The sequence below is a fragment of the Talpa occidentalis genome, unplaced genomic scaffold (genome assembly GCF_014898055.3).
Source record: "Talpa occidentalis isolate TD23 unplaced genomic scaffold, MPIMG_talOcc4v2.1 talOcc4.6, whole genome shotgun sequence".
NCBI classification, from domain to species: domain Eukaryota; kingdom Metazoa; phylum Chordata; class Mammalia; order Eulipotyphla; family Talpidae; genus Talpa; species Talpa occidentalis.
In genome coordinates, this window is record NW_023604972.1 from 96,526,686 (window position 1) to 96,540,915 (window position 14,230).

The 14,230-nt window shown below is 37.4% G+C and overlaps 1 protein-coding gene across 3 annotated transcripts in view; it reads left to right on the forward strand.

Moving 5' to 3' along the window:
* The first annotated feature begins 43 nt into the window (after window positions 1-43).
* The window catches only part of XRCC4 (X-ray repair cross complementing 4), a 193,636-nt gene continuing 179,449 nt past the window's right edge, over window positions 44-14,230 (forward strand). For 2 of the 3 annotated variants that reach the window (XM_054688310.1, XM_037530437.2), the window contains exon 1: window positions 45-123. The gene's annotated coding sequence lies outside the window, so the exon portion shown is untranslated. Of the gene's footprint in view, window positions 124-2,889; window positions 2,960-14,230 lie in introns of all 3 variants that reach the window. The other variant, XM_054688311.1, reaches the window with a different exon arrangement.

The following is a 14,230-nucleotide window of genomic DNA, read 5'->3' on the forward strand; positions in this document are numbered from 1 at the left end:
AAAAGGCGGGGTTAGATGGCGTCACGAAGCCCTGCGGAAGTAGATAGTGCTCTCATTGGCTACGAGACATCTTTCTCCCGGAGCGGGCCTTTTGGAGGAGACCGGAAGTGGAATCACTAAGCGGTAGGTCCGGAAGTGGGTGCTTCGCCTTTTCAGTAATAGTTGCCTGTAGTTCTCTTCATTTTTTGTTTTCTTACTGATTTTATCCCTTATTATTTCCTTCTAGAATCCGCAGTGCGCGGATTTTTCCCAGCTTCTGTCCCCCTCCCGCAGCCCTGGTAGATTGTAAACTCCTGGGCCTTCCGTTTGTAGACTGTAAGGAGGCACCGGGACTTCCTGGCCTTACCCGCAGGGCCAGCCCCATCCCCCTTTATTTTGCACCTTTCTTTTGGAATGCAAGGCGCCTTTGAAATGCTCTGTAATGGTTGTGGTATTAGCAGTACACTTGGCTTGTGTGGAGTGGGCTTCTTGATCTTTTCTCTAACACCAGCTTGCTTTCTTCCACCCAATCCAGTTTTTTTGGAAACTGTCCATGGGTTTCAAGAGACTGAAGCATACTAGGCTTTGGTGTCTGGAAAGAACTTTCTGTAGTAACGAGTGCAACCAAAATACTCTGTGTCAATGCAGTTGTCCAGTCCTCTAGAGAAGTAGTCCAATTTCGAGACAAATTACATAGCAACTTTTTCTCGTAATCAGTGTTATTGTTTAGCTTCCTCTGATTTTAATAAACACATTGATGAGTCTGTTTCCTTTTTTTTTGTCTTTTAATATTTTAGATGGAGAAGTAGGCGACTTGACTTACTCAGTTTGCATAGTTATTTGGCATTATTTATGAGTTGGCAGAGAGTTTTTCACTGTGTCGACGTTAAGTGTAGCAAAAAATTTTGGCAACCCTTCTGCTCAAAATGAGTTAATTTTTTCTAGGGACTGGAAGATTCTTTTCAGGATGTTAGCAATTTCTTTCGATACTTTGACTCAGTGGATATGTTATAGGAGAGGGGCAGCCCAAACCCCGCAAACCTGCCTATTCTAAATGGGTTCTGCCATCCGCCGCGTCAACACAAAACATAGGAGACTTTAATGGGAAGGAACTTTAATACAACTAGGAAACAATAGGAAAAATGGTTTAAAAGTAGATTTAATTTGCAAACTTTTGCTATGCTGTTAAAGTTTGGGATCAAGTTTGACAAAATTTGTGTTTTTCCATAAGTTGAACCATTTTAACATTTTTTTCCCTGTGATTTTGATATATTTGCTGTCTTGTTTTAGCTAACGCTCCAATTTTTTTTTCTTTTGGCTGGTATAATGGACTATTTTTCAGAATGTAAAACTATCATACTGGACATTCATATACAATGCTGCTGACTAATTGTTGCTTCTCTTACACACATTGTAACCCTAAAAAAGACTATCTCCTAAGACTACACCCTGAGATTGTGCCACCATAGATATGGTGGAATAAAAATTAAAAGGGGGGATTGCAACAGGGTGGTCCCCAGGAAAGGGGGAGGTTCCCTGCCCCACCCAAGGGAGGGTGGAGCTGAGCAGGAAGAGGAGAAACTGAAGAAGAGACTGAGGAAGGAAGCAGGCTGGAGCAAGGAGACCTGGAGGAGGCGCATGGAGCCTAGAGACACGTGAAGAAACTGCGCTTGTCTTTTGGTCCTGGACTAGGTGACACAGATGTGGGTGAGACCCGTGGGGAGGTGACAATGGCAGCTTTTATCTTGATGTTGATTTTGCTCTTTTCCTTCCGGGCTTGTCCAGTTGTTTCTGACCCTTTTCTGTGGGTCCCCACTGGAAGATGCTTTAGACTTGTGGCAGGCCTTGGGGCCTTGCTCTGGGCCAGTCCCATTTGGATGGACTTTTACCCACGAGGGGATGGGTAACTTTGGGTGCTTCATTTAGAAACTAGATTCTTTGCCTTACCTGTGTTGTTTCCTAGTTTTATTAAAGTTCCTTCCCATTAAAGTCTCATATGTTTTGTGTTGATGCGGCAGATGGCAGAACCCATTTAGAATAGGCAGGTTTGCGGGATTTGGGCAGCCCCTCTCCCTGTCCTATAACAGATAGAGAGAGAAAAAAGGAAGGGAAACTCATGAGATATTGATTTATGTCTTACAACGGGCCAAATTATGAGATTCTATATTTAGGTCTACTATATTTAGGTCCACATAGGGATTTGTACATTGGGATTTCTGCTGTGATTACACTGTTCACTACTGCAGGCATAGTTTGCTAAATAACTTTTTTTTTTTTTTTAAAGAAATGAGCTTTTTTTTTTTTTTTTTTTAAAGATTTATTTATTTATACAAGCACGGGTACAGTGAAAAGTTGCGGGAGGGTGAGAGAATTCACCAGAGCCAGAGGGTAGAGCAGAACAGGCAGACTGACGAAGTACACTGCTGAGGGGAGCAGCGGGCGGCAGGAGAGGTCTGTGGGCCATGTGGGACCCTCCTCCTGTGACCAGGGATTGAATCAGCGCTGCAGAGGCTGCGGGCAGCTTCGCAACCCAGCGCTCAACCGCTGTGCCACCAGCGAGGCCTGCTAAATAACTTTTGAATCTGCTAAATTATCAAGATTTAGCCAAATGTATGGATATAGCAAGTATTTACCGAACGTTTTTCATTGGATCATGAAAGTGCAGCAGAGGAACAAAAGTGGGCTGTTTCTTCCAGTACTAAATGGACATGGGGATAAGAAATGTATAAAAATATAAGGTAGCCTCCTATCAAAAACCTGTATAATGCTTTACATTATACCTTAGAAATCTTGCCATACAATTAAATATGGCTTAGTTATGGAAATTATGTTGTGCAGCTCATCAAGCTTGGCTTGTAACATAGTAAATAGTCTGTAGACATTATTTTATTTCTTTATTTCTTTGTGAAGATGATCTTGATCATTGGGAACACTTCAGGGTGAAACTTCTGTATGAAACTACTTCAGGAAACCTATAAAGGTAGAAATCACCATTTACTGTATTTATGGATTATATTAATTTTAATGAGTTCTAAAGTCCCTCTGCTTTAAAATAATGAAGAAAATATACAAATGCTTGCTTGTTCTTTTTAAGATACTAATAGAAGAATACAAATGGCACAGATGAGCCTGAATATATATATATATATATATATATATATATATATGTTTTATTCATGTAATGGCAAAATTAATCTAACATGCGGTAAGATTTGAAGGGAGGTGTTAATTGAGTGACATGGTCATTAAGCACATAAACACTCCACTCTTGGTTTTAACTGCAAATGATCTAATTTAAGAACATACTATCTTACATTGCTATTTCAAAAGTCTCCTTTCTTGCAGCTCTGCTATGGGTTCTCTTTTCAAACTATCTTAAATCATTTTCTTACTGCAAATAGACTGTGTCATTTGTTTCTCAAAAATTTTTTTCTCTCCTGCATTTGTAGGCTATTGTCAACTTTGGTGTCATAAGTTCCCTAGCATTGTATGTAAAAGTAGTGCATATTTTTCTGTGGAGAGAGTGCACAGGCTTCCTCAGTGTTGTATTAAATGAGTTTAATACAAGTAAATCATCTACGTATTTGCAGAAAGTACTTAATGAGCATTTTGTGCATACTTTCATTTTCACTAAATTATAAACCATTGAGGGGAGACGTTATGATGGTGGGAGATTTACCTGCATGTTTAACCCTCACCAAAAGATTTTGAATTGAATTGGTATTGCTTTTATGCTATCAGACCACTCTCTCCTGCTTTTTTGTCTTTTCACATTGTATTTACTGTTGATAGTCTTGAAGGTTTTCTTTTATTTATGTGATATTCACAGATATTAAGAGACAATAGTTATACTTTTGCTTTCTGAACCTCAGCCAGCTTCCTTCATCTGAGTTTGAGGTTCCTTGTGTTTCAGTGTTTTTCTCTCCCTTCTCCCTGCCCATTTTTTAATTATTTTCTCTTCAAGGTGCTTTGATTATTTTGTGTGATTTGTGTGCTAGTCTTTTTGTTAGTGCCTGACAGAGGAGTGTCCACGGGTCCCCAAACTTGCATGCTCTAAAACTGGGTTATGCCTTTTGCTTCATAAATACAAAGGTAGTGAGCTCAGTGGGACAGATCTTTAATAGAATTAATATGCATAGGGAAGAAAGAGAAGACTTGATATTAATAGTTTCCTAATAAAACACCTCAGTTTACCCATTCCTTTCTGTGCAAATGCCCAACCCATAAGGTCAACCTGAAATGGAGCTTCTGACGCTGTGAGTCACAAGTCCACGGAACCTTCTAGAAACTAACCATAGGAAAATGGTTCTAAAGCAGGCCCTAGATAAAGGAGATATCACATCAAGATAACAACTGCCATTTTCATTGTCTCTCACCCTCATCTCTTCCATGTGCCTCCTTCCCAGCAGTACCAGGGTGCAAGTTGGGCGGCAGAAACAAAGAACACTCTCTATCTCACCTGCTTTCCATGTTATATATATTCACCTGGCCACTGCTCTGCCTGTAGTTCCCAGTAGCTGGTACAACGTGACCGCATATAAATAGCAACATGGTACCTTCCTTAACTATTTCACATCCTTTCTTTACTTTCAGCTCCATTTATTGCTCTTTTCTTAATATAAATCCTCTAAGGAATTCTTTGTGCTCTCATTCCCAATTCCTATTTTGTATGCTTTCTTCAGTTTATTCCAAGAGGCCTATTGTGCCTTCCCCAAGATACTCTGATTCGTGTCAGCAGTGATTTCTAGGTGTTGATTATTTTCAATCCTTTATTGTAGTTTATCTGTTGGCAACTGCTGACATATTGTGCATTTTCTTCTTTGTGGTGTGTTTTTTCAATTAATTTCTAGTACATCTCTCTCTTCTTGGTTTTCCTTCTTCCTCATTGGTTGTTCGTTCTGCCTTCCAGATTTCTTATTGTTGAAGTGCTCCATGATTCAAACTTTGGTTTTATTTCCTCTGTATATACTTTCTTGTGATGACAGCAACTCTCAGTGACTTTACCATTTGTATATTGAAGACTCTTACTTCATATTCCTTGTCACCTATCTTCTTGAACTCTAAATTCACATGTCCATTTGTCTATGTCGACATTTCCACTAGTTTATTTAAAGATATCTCAGGCATACGTGTTCCAAATTGAACTCCTCATTCCAAGGAGCATTCTTTCTCATCTCTGTTATCCCAATCTTTCTCATGTCTGTGACAACCACTCTATGTAGCCAGTGGTTCAAAATTAAATATTTGGAGCCCTTAACTCTTTAATTTTTCTTATATTCTGTTAAATCTATCAGCAAATTCTATTACTTTCTCTGTAAAATATACCTGGAATATATTTTCTTCCTACAATTTCTGCTGTTAGTTTAATGATGATATCTTGCTTGCATGTCTGCTATTAGCCACATAATTTCCTGCTTGGATTACAGGAGGTGTTCTGGTTGGTCTCCCTTCTTTCTCCTTGTCTCGCTATAGTCTATTCTCATAAAACTACTAGAGTGATACCTTTAAAATGCAAGCAAAAGTTATAATGTAAGATTCTAACTACAACTGGGCCTCCCTGGTGGCGCAAGGGGTTGGTTCAGCACTGCACTTTGAGGCAGTCCACAGCCTCTCCAGAACAAGTTTGATCCCTGGCCGGCCAGAGAGAAACCCACATGACGAAGCAGAGCTCTCCTGTCTCGCCCACTGCACCCCTCAGCAGTGTATTTCAGTCAGTCTGCCTGTCCTGTTCCCCACTCTGTCTCTGGTGAATCCTCTCACCCCTGCATCTCTGGCCTGTATCCCAGCTCTTGCACGCATAAGTAAATCTTTAAAAAAAAAAAAAAAAAAGATTCTAACTGCAACTTGTTATCCTAGATTGGATCCTGGAATAAGACAAAATATATTAGTGGAAAAACAGATAAAATTCAGATAGTTCAGTAGTAATAGTAATGCAGCAATGTTGGTTTCTTCATTTTGATAAATGCACCACAGTAATTTAAGATGTTGATATTAGAGGACACTGGGTGACAGGTATAAACGAACTGTATTCTCTTTGTAACTTCTGTAAATTCATTACTGCTCCAAAATAAAGTGTTTATGTAAAAAGAATGTAACATGACTTCTTTGCTTAAAAACCTTTTATGGCTTCTCATTTGATTCACTGTAAAAGCGAACATCCTTTTATTGGCATGCAAGACTCAAAATGATCTGGTTTTCTGTTACTCTCTAACCTTATCTCTCTTTCTTTAAAAAAGATTTATTTTATTTATACAAGAACCGGGGTACAGGCCAGATGCGTGGGAGTGTGAGAAGATTCACCAGAGACAGAGAGGGGAACAGAACAGGCAGACTGATGAACTATACTGCTGAGGGGAGCAGCGGGCAAGGCAGGAGAGGTCTCCTGCATCAAGTGGGTCACCTCTCTGGCAGGCGAGGGATCGAACTCATTCTGCAGTGACTGGTGATAGCTTGATAGAGCTTAACCCCTGTGCCACCAGGGAGGCTCCTTGGATATTTGAATTTGTAATCCTTGATTTGCAGTCAGTGTTAAACATTGACTTGTTTATTGTTTCCATATATCCTGTTATTTCTTGCCTCCAAGCCTTTACTTATGCAGATTCTTTTGCCTGGAATGACTTTCCTTATCTTTCTTCTTCTATTCCTCAATCTTTTTCACCCATCCATTTCCCTTTTAAGATTCATATCAGATGTAAGTCAAGGATGCCTTCCTTGAATTGTCAGGGGACTTATGTACTGCTTTTCAGAGGAGCTCCCACCTTTCTCTGTGCTTAATAAGCTTGTAAAAATAATTCTCTTTGGGTTTTTCTATCTTACTAGAGAACTGGGAATGCATCCTATTTACCATGGGATATGAAAGCATGGTACATAGGAAGTACTAAATGATTGTTTTAATGCATGATTGGCATGACTAAAGTCACTCAACTATGAAGCAGTAGAATTTTCAGTTCAAGCTGCATCTTCTGAGTATAAAATCAATGCTTTACTTTTGCTATAGTTTGTTTTTAAGGAAAATAATAGAAGGATAGTCCTTTGTATGTGAGTGGGAGTTACAAATGTGCTTTATAGCCCTTGGTCATTTGCTCCTTGTCATTTGTGAGGCCACCAACACTGATGTGAAAGTGAGTTGTGCTTTTTTCTGAGACACTGGCTAATATCCTAGAACAGGGGGTTATTATAATTAGCAAACTTTTAATGTTGATAAAATTGGACAGTTTTAGAGAGAAAAACACTATTGAGGCTTTTGTTGCCCTAAAGAAGAAATCCCTGCTGGAATTCCATACTGCTCAAGAGGCAGTTGCCACTAGTGCCCATATACATACTGTTAAACTTTTACTTCAGTGCTCTTGGGAAATTCCAGGGCATTTACAAGATATTGTGAAGATTTTCTCCCAATACTATGGAAATTTTTACTTAAGGCTGAATTAACGATGGTTAGTTTGTTTATATGATACTTGGCACAAAAATTAGGTGACTTAATTTTGCATTTAAAACACTCTTCAATCCTAGAAAATGTGCCAGAGATCCTAACTGCCTTTTATCTTTGGCATTCTGAATTCAAACTGCCCTCTGTATTTCATTATCATTGGTGCAGTCTATATGCCAGTTGATTCTAACTGCCTAATGTTCAGGACTATCAAAATAGGAAGTAAATTTAAAAATTCTGAAAAGACTTCAGTATTAGTAATGTGGTTGAAATGATTAGACTTGGGGTTGATTTAAGTGATAAAGAGCAAGTATTTCTTGGATGACAGTCTTTGCATTTGTGCCTTGTTTCCAGAGCCTTGCTAACCCTGCAGAAGTAACCAAAATGTTGAAATAAGCAAGGAACTTCAGCTGTCGTTTGTATGAGAAGATGCAATAGCTTGTTTGTAATTTTATCTGAACTGTTAATTTTATTTTATTTGAACAATTAAAAATTTTAGTTCTTATGAAAGATCTTGCTCAATTGGAACAGAAGCAAGTGACTGCTAAGAAATAAGTTGCAGCCATTGTTAAAAGAGACTCATCAAAGTTCTGACAGTATAAATATTGACATGCTGAGATATGTCAATATTTACCATAGAATTTGGAAGTTGCCAAGTTCCTGTTTAAGAAATCTGATCCTAGCATTGAGAACAGTATATCAATAAATAAGGAACATGTCCAAATGAACAGCTGCTCAGAGAAAATAGGATAACATCTGTCTAAACTTTGGGATACATAAAAATTTAAATTAAAAAATGTATTAATGTTTCTTTGGTAATTTGTATGTAGATACTTGTACTTTGGTAAATTAATATTGTTCCATATGGGATTTTAACTTATTTTAATGACAGTATGGTTGTAATTTATAACTTCATAATTAATCATTTGTGGTATAATATTCATTTTATATATTGAATAAATTTTTTTTGCCTTAATAAATTGTTTGCCTTTGTAGTGTGTTTAGGAACAATCCATTTAAAAAATTGTCCTTATTCAGAAATTGACTTAAGTCATGACTTAGATAATACTTTTGGAAACCAAAAGTTTGTGCTCTGAGAATTTACCAATAGAGAAAATATAAGAAGTTTCTGAAGTTTCAAATGTGATGAGAAAGTCTGACCTGGTTATTATCTCAGAACCAAATCTGTGGATTTAAGAAAGAGTAAAGTTGATATATTTGGTTGAATATCACAGATCACCACTGTTTATTCCCATATGACTGTCAAACAGAGTTCTTAATGCAAAGCAGAGACATTAAAAGCTTTTACAGCAAGTCATTGGAACCACATAATCTTATATCTGCTTGACAGACTTATAGATGAAGGTTCGTAAATTTAATATTCTTTGAATGACAATCCTAAATCAATCCTAAAAGAGCATGAAACATGGGTATTGGAACTGGTTCTCTCATTGCTTCTCTTTTGTGATAGCCAAGATTGATGCCATTTATGTAGCAATCTAATGCTATACCCCCTTCATAATATTAGGTTCATGCTGTGAAGAATGTCTAAAAAATATCATTGCAGTCATATACTGTCAGAAGTTATATTTATTTTGTTTTTATAAATGGTTTGATAAACATAAATTGTCTATAGGTTCCTAAAAGGTTTATAACATTTCTATCAGTATATTAAAAGAGAGAAAGCAACAACATTTTAAAATTTCAGTTGACTGGATCCCTCTTTCAGAAGGAATTTGCAAGTATTTTGAGCTAAGATGTTGAGTTTTTCAGAGAAAACATTAGAATTATTAATTTAAAACTTGGAAAATATATTTTGCCAAGTAACCAAGACTCAAATCTTTGTTTTGAGTAGACATGATTTTTTATTTCTGGATTCATTAAGTCCTTATGCAAAATATTCTCCAGTTGTCTTCTTGAACCACCTGTTACCAGTCATTTATTATGTAGCGATAACAAAGTTGCCCAGTGTTTTCAAAATGTCATATGTTTTCCATTTGATGAGAATGTAAGCATATTAAACTGAAAATGTAGGCTTCCTGTTTGGTGTTGAATGTTATGAGTTTAATATAGTGTTTCCTAACATGTGGTATTTAGACCACTGATGAGATATACATTTTGCTTAAAACTTTTTGCAGGTACTATGAGGTAATTGAGGTTAAGAGAATTCAGTGTGTTTTTTATGGATCTGAAAAGGAAAAGTATAAACTGGAGTTGTTTAAATTGCAGATTAAATGAATTTAGCCACCACTTGAATTAAGGTCACTTAATGACTATGTGCGAAGAACTATTGTAGGTGTTTGGTTAATACTGATTAGGTCAAAATCTATGATTGCATGATTCTAATGATATGACACATGATTGGAAATTTTGAGGATCCTTATTATGATTATTCTTGCTGGTTCTTTACTGTGGTCATTATGTACAATCTCAGAACATACATGTGAAGTGGCTCATATATGGGGTCTTTTGTTATAGTAATTTTTTATGATTTTTGGCTTTAAGAACAAATTATTAATATATAGCAAATAGATACTGAAATAATTTCAGATATTTTTGATTATCAGCAGCTAACTTGATTATAAAATATTTGTCATCTCTAATGTCATTGATAAAATGTTTCACAGCAAAATTCACCAATACATTATGCACCAATGTTCCTGGTGTAATCCTTAAGCAGACAGGAGTTTTTACCAAAATGACAACACTTCTTTACTTAGAATCTAAAATTTTGAATTATTAAATTATATTTAAGGCATTTATAAAAGATGCCCTTTTTTCTTTTTTTTTTATACAAAGGTACTCTATAACAAATGAAGTCATCCTGATAGTTAAATAACGCATATTGAAAATTCTTTTCTTTTTACTCATTTTATTATGGATAACTTAAAATATATAAAAGTTGAGAAAATAACAGATTCCTCTGTACCTTCACTTAGCACAATCTATCAATTCATGACCCATCTCATTTTATTTATGTCCTCCCAAATTTTACAGTTCAAAATTATTTTTAAACAAACCCCAGACATTATATCATTTTACTTGTATGCTCTTGTGTTTCTTTGAAGCAAATTGAGAAAACAATAACAATTCTATTTATATATGAACAGAATTAACAATTCCCTAATATTATCAAATACCTAATCTGTCTTAAGATTTCTCAAATTACTTAAATAAATTTTGTTAGTTGATTGAATCATGGCCAAAATAAAGTGAATTTCAATTACTTATGACTTCTAAGTCTCTTTTAACCTTTATATTCCAAATCTCCCATTTCTTTGGCATTGAGACATTGAAGAAACTGGGTCAGTTGCCCCATAGAGTTTCTCACAATCTCTGTTTAACGTGTTCCTCCATCCCTTGTGTTTCCTATAAATTGGTAGTTAGATCCAGAGGTTTGATCAGATTCATGATGGATTATTAAACATAAGTCTATCATAGTATAAGGTAGAGAATTTATTACCTTTACCAAGGAAATCACTGGTTTTAAACAAATACTAGTCATCATCTTAATTCATTATATTATAAGCCAATGGGTTATGAGATCTTTTTTATTATATCTCAAAAAAAATTGTTTGGCTTTAAGACAGAGTTTGTATCAGGAAAAGAAAGGGAAATACTTAAATACCTATATATAATGTCGTTAGTGACCATTATAAGTGAGGTTAGTATTTCCTGTAGATATTTTAAGCTGTGTAAACATTCAAAGAAATACTTTAGAATGTTTCATGAGTTTGTCTCATTAGCAAAAGAAGGAATTTGGGGCTCCTCTGGTGGCACAGCAGTTGAGCGCTGGGCTGCGAAGCTGCCCGCAGCCTCTGCAGCGCTGGTTTGATCTCCGGTGAGGGTCCCACATGGCACGCAGACCTCTCCTGCCGTCCCCGCTGCTCCCCTCAGCAGTGTATTTTGTCAGTCTGCCTGTTCTGTTCCCCGCTCTGGTGAATTCTCTCACCCTCCCGCATTTCTGACTGTACCCAGTGCTTGTGAAAATAAATAAATAAATCTTAAAAAAAAAAAAAGAAGGAATTGACTCTATACTTTGAAAATGCTGTTTTCAGTATAATTGAAAATCTTCAGGTATATGGGGAGAAGGTATAATATCATTATGTAAGGAACTTTGCTGCTTCTACTATTGCTGCTTTTACTGTATTGGGTAATATTTAGTTCATGATTTAGGTTTGTATAATACCATGTGATAACTTGACCATAGGTTAGGAGAAGCAATTTAATAGCAGCAGAAATAGAGAACATTTAATGGTAAGAGGTAGCTATAGTTCTGGTGCCTTCACAATTATGTGAGAAAATTCACTGCTGAGTGATTTAGTGGACATAATTTAGCTCAGAACCTCTTCCATTAGGAGATAGAACTGGCAGTGTTTCTGAGCATGGTTTTCCTCCTTATATTATATTGTCTTTTCTTCAGTGGAAGAATAAGATGACTGATAGCTTAGATTCTTAGAGGTTGATTATAACTGTTTTTTTAAAAGGATTATTTTTATAAAGATTCATTTATTTATACATACAAGAACTGTGATATAGGCCAGAGGTGCGCGAGTGAGAGGATTCACCAAAGACAGAGTTGGGAGCAGAACAGGCAGATCTACTGAAGTATACTGTTGAGGGGAGCAGCAGATGAGACAGGAGAGGTTTGCTGCTCCATGTGGGTAGCCAGCCGGGGATCTAACTCAATCTGCAGTGGCTGTGGATAGCTTCACAGTGCTGTGTCTTTAACCCCTGTGCCACCGGGGAGGCCCAATCATAATTGCTTTTAAGGCTCCTAGACCTTGAGAAGATGAATAGATTTTTATAGGTACAGATTAGAGGTAGATATTTTCGGAGCCAGAATAGCATCAGCAAAAGGGCAGTAGCAGTGGTAAATGCAGAATTCTCCTATAGGTCTTTAACTTCATTTCCTTGAGAAAGTTTCCCATGACTCTTTCAATCTTGCCGTATTTGATTAGGTTCTCTTATTATCTTTTATCACCTTACCTTTTGCCATAATTTTTAAACCATGTGCTTATTTGATTTTCTTTTCAGGAGATTATGAGTGTTCTGAGGCCAGGATATGTATCAGTTTTACTCACAGGTCTGTGCCAAAACTTAGCATATTATCTGGCATCTGGCAAGATCTAAATAAATATTTGTGTTTGATTTGCCATATTTAGAAGTCATTCTATTTGTGAGCGACCAGTGACCATCTGGACCTCTTTAGCCAGTGACACCTTGGAAGCATCAGATTTGTCAGAGAAAGATTCCCTATTCCAAGCACTTGGGGACAGAGAAATTGGTTTCAGATTTAGTAGAGGTACTATAACAATAGCTTTAAAAGCTGCACTCAGACTTTTTGCGACATTGTGTTTTCTAACACCAACAACCAGTTCTCCAATTCTCAAGCACCAATTGGATGCCCACCAGTTCAGTTTAACTCAAACACTACCTGGAATTAGTGTTAGTTCCCACAGGTTAAAGGGTGCAGTCCTGTTACAGAGCAGGAAACTATGTTGGGCGCCAAACTGTTATGGAAACTGTTACAGGAAACCACGTTGGGTGCCAAACTGTTACGGAGCAGCCCCGATATAAAACGGGTTGCCTGGCTCTGGGTCCTCACCTGAGCGCTTAAAAGGGACTTATGAATACTCCACTACAGGCACACACAAAAGGTTAATGAAAGGTTTATTTACAAGGGAAAGGGAAATGAGGAAATGTACAACTCAGGGAGAAAATAGGGAAATAAAGTCTTTAATGCGTCCTACCCGATCCGCCGACTTGGAAACCCAGTGGCACTCTGAGAGCTGGCTGAGTGCTGCGATCTGGTGGAGAGCCAAAAAGGGGAACCCCCCAAAGCCCACATGTCTGGTTTTATAACAAACCTGGCTGTTTAACCCCACCCTCAGTTTCCAGCAACCTTTCCTTTGGTGGTGATGGGATTTGTCTCTCCCAATGTCTTTTGGCTTTGGTTTGGAGTGGGGGTGGAGTCTACAAAGCCTGTATGGAATTAGCTTTAGGACATCCCTTTTCCCCTAACAGTCCCACTAGGTTGCCCTCACTTCAGATGGTAGTCACAAGTCCTGGGCCATCTGTACGTCTCACTAAAATGCTATGAATGGGGAGTTTCCACAATCCCCTCCTCATGTTTGATAATTTGCTAGAATGGCTCACTGAAATTAGGAAACCACTGTACTTATGCTTTGTGGTATATAGGATACAAATGAGAGACAACCAAATGGAAGAGATGCCTAGAATAAGGTATGGTCGTATGGGGTATGGGAGTCAGGGTGTAAAACTCCTGGCTTGGCGTGCTATTCTCTGTGTACACTGATGAATTCCTTAAGTGGGAAGCTCTCCAAATTTGGTTGTTCCAGAGTTAAGAGCTCAATATTTATCTGTGCCCTCCCCTGGCTGTACCCTGAGAATGAGGCCAAAAGTACCAGTTGACTAATCACTTGGTCTTTCTAGTGACCATTTCCATCTTAAGGCTATCTGGAGACCCTAAGTGGTCTTATTAGCATAAACTTTGGTGTGATTGAAAGGGGACTCCTGATGAATAACAAAAGACACTCCTAGCACTCAGGAAATTCCAAGGGTTTTTGGAGCTATGTCTGGGACAAAGACTAAAGATATTTCTTATTATACCACATAGTGTTGTTGTTGTTTTTTTAATGAATCAACATTGAAAGTTAAGTAACTTTTGCATAAAAATAGCTATTTGGAGGTTTGTTGAATAAACAGAATGCAGGCCACCACAAGGCCAGTACTTACCCATGCTAACAATCTACACTGAGTAGTGGCTATGTATTTTTATGGTCACTTGTAATTTCCATTTGC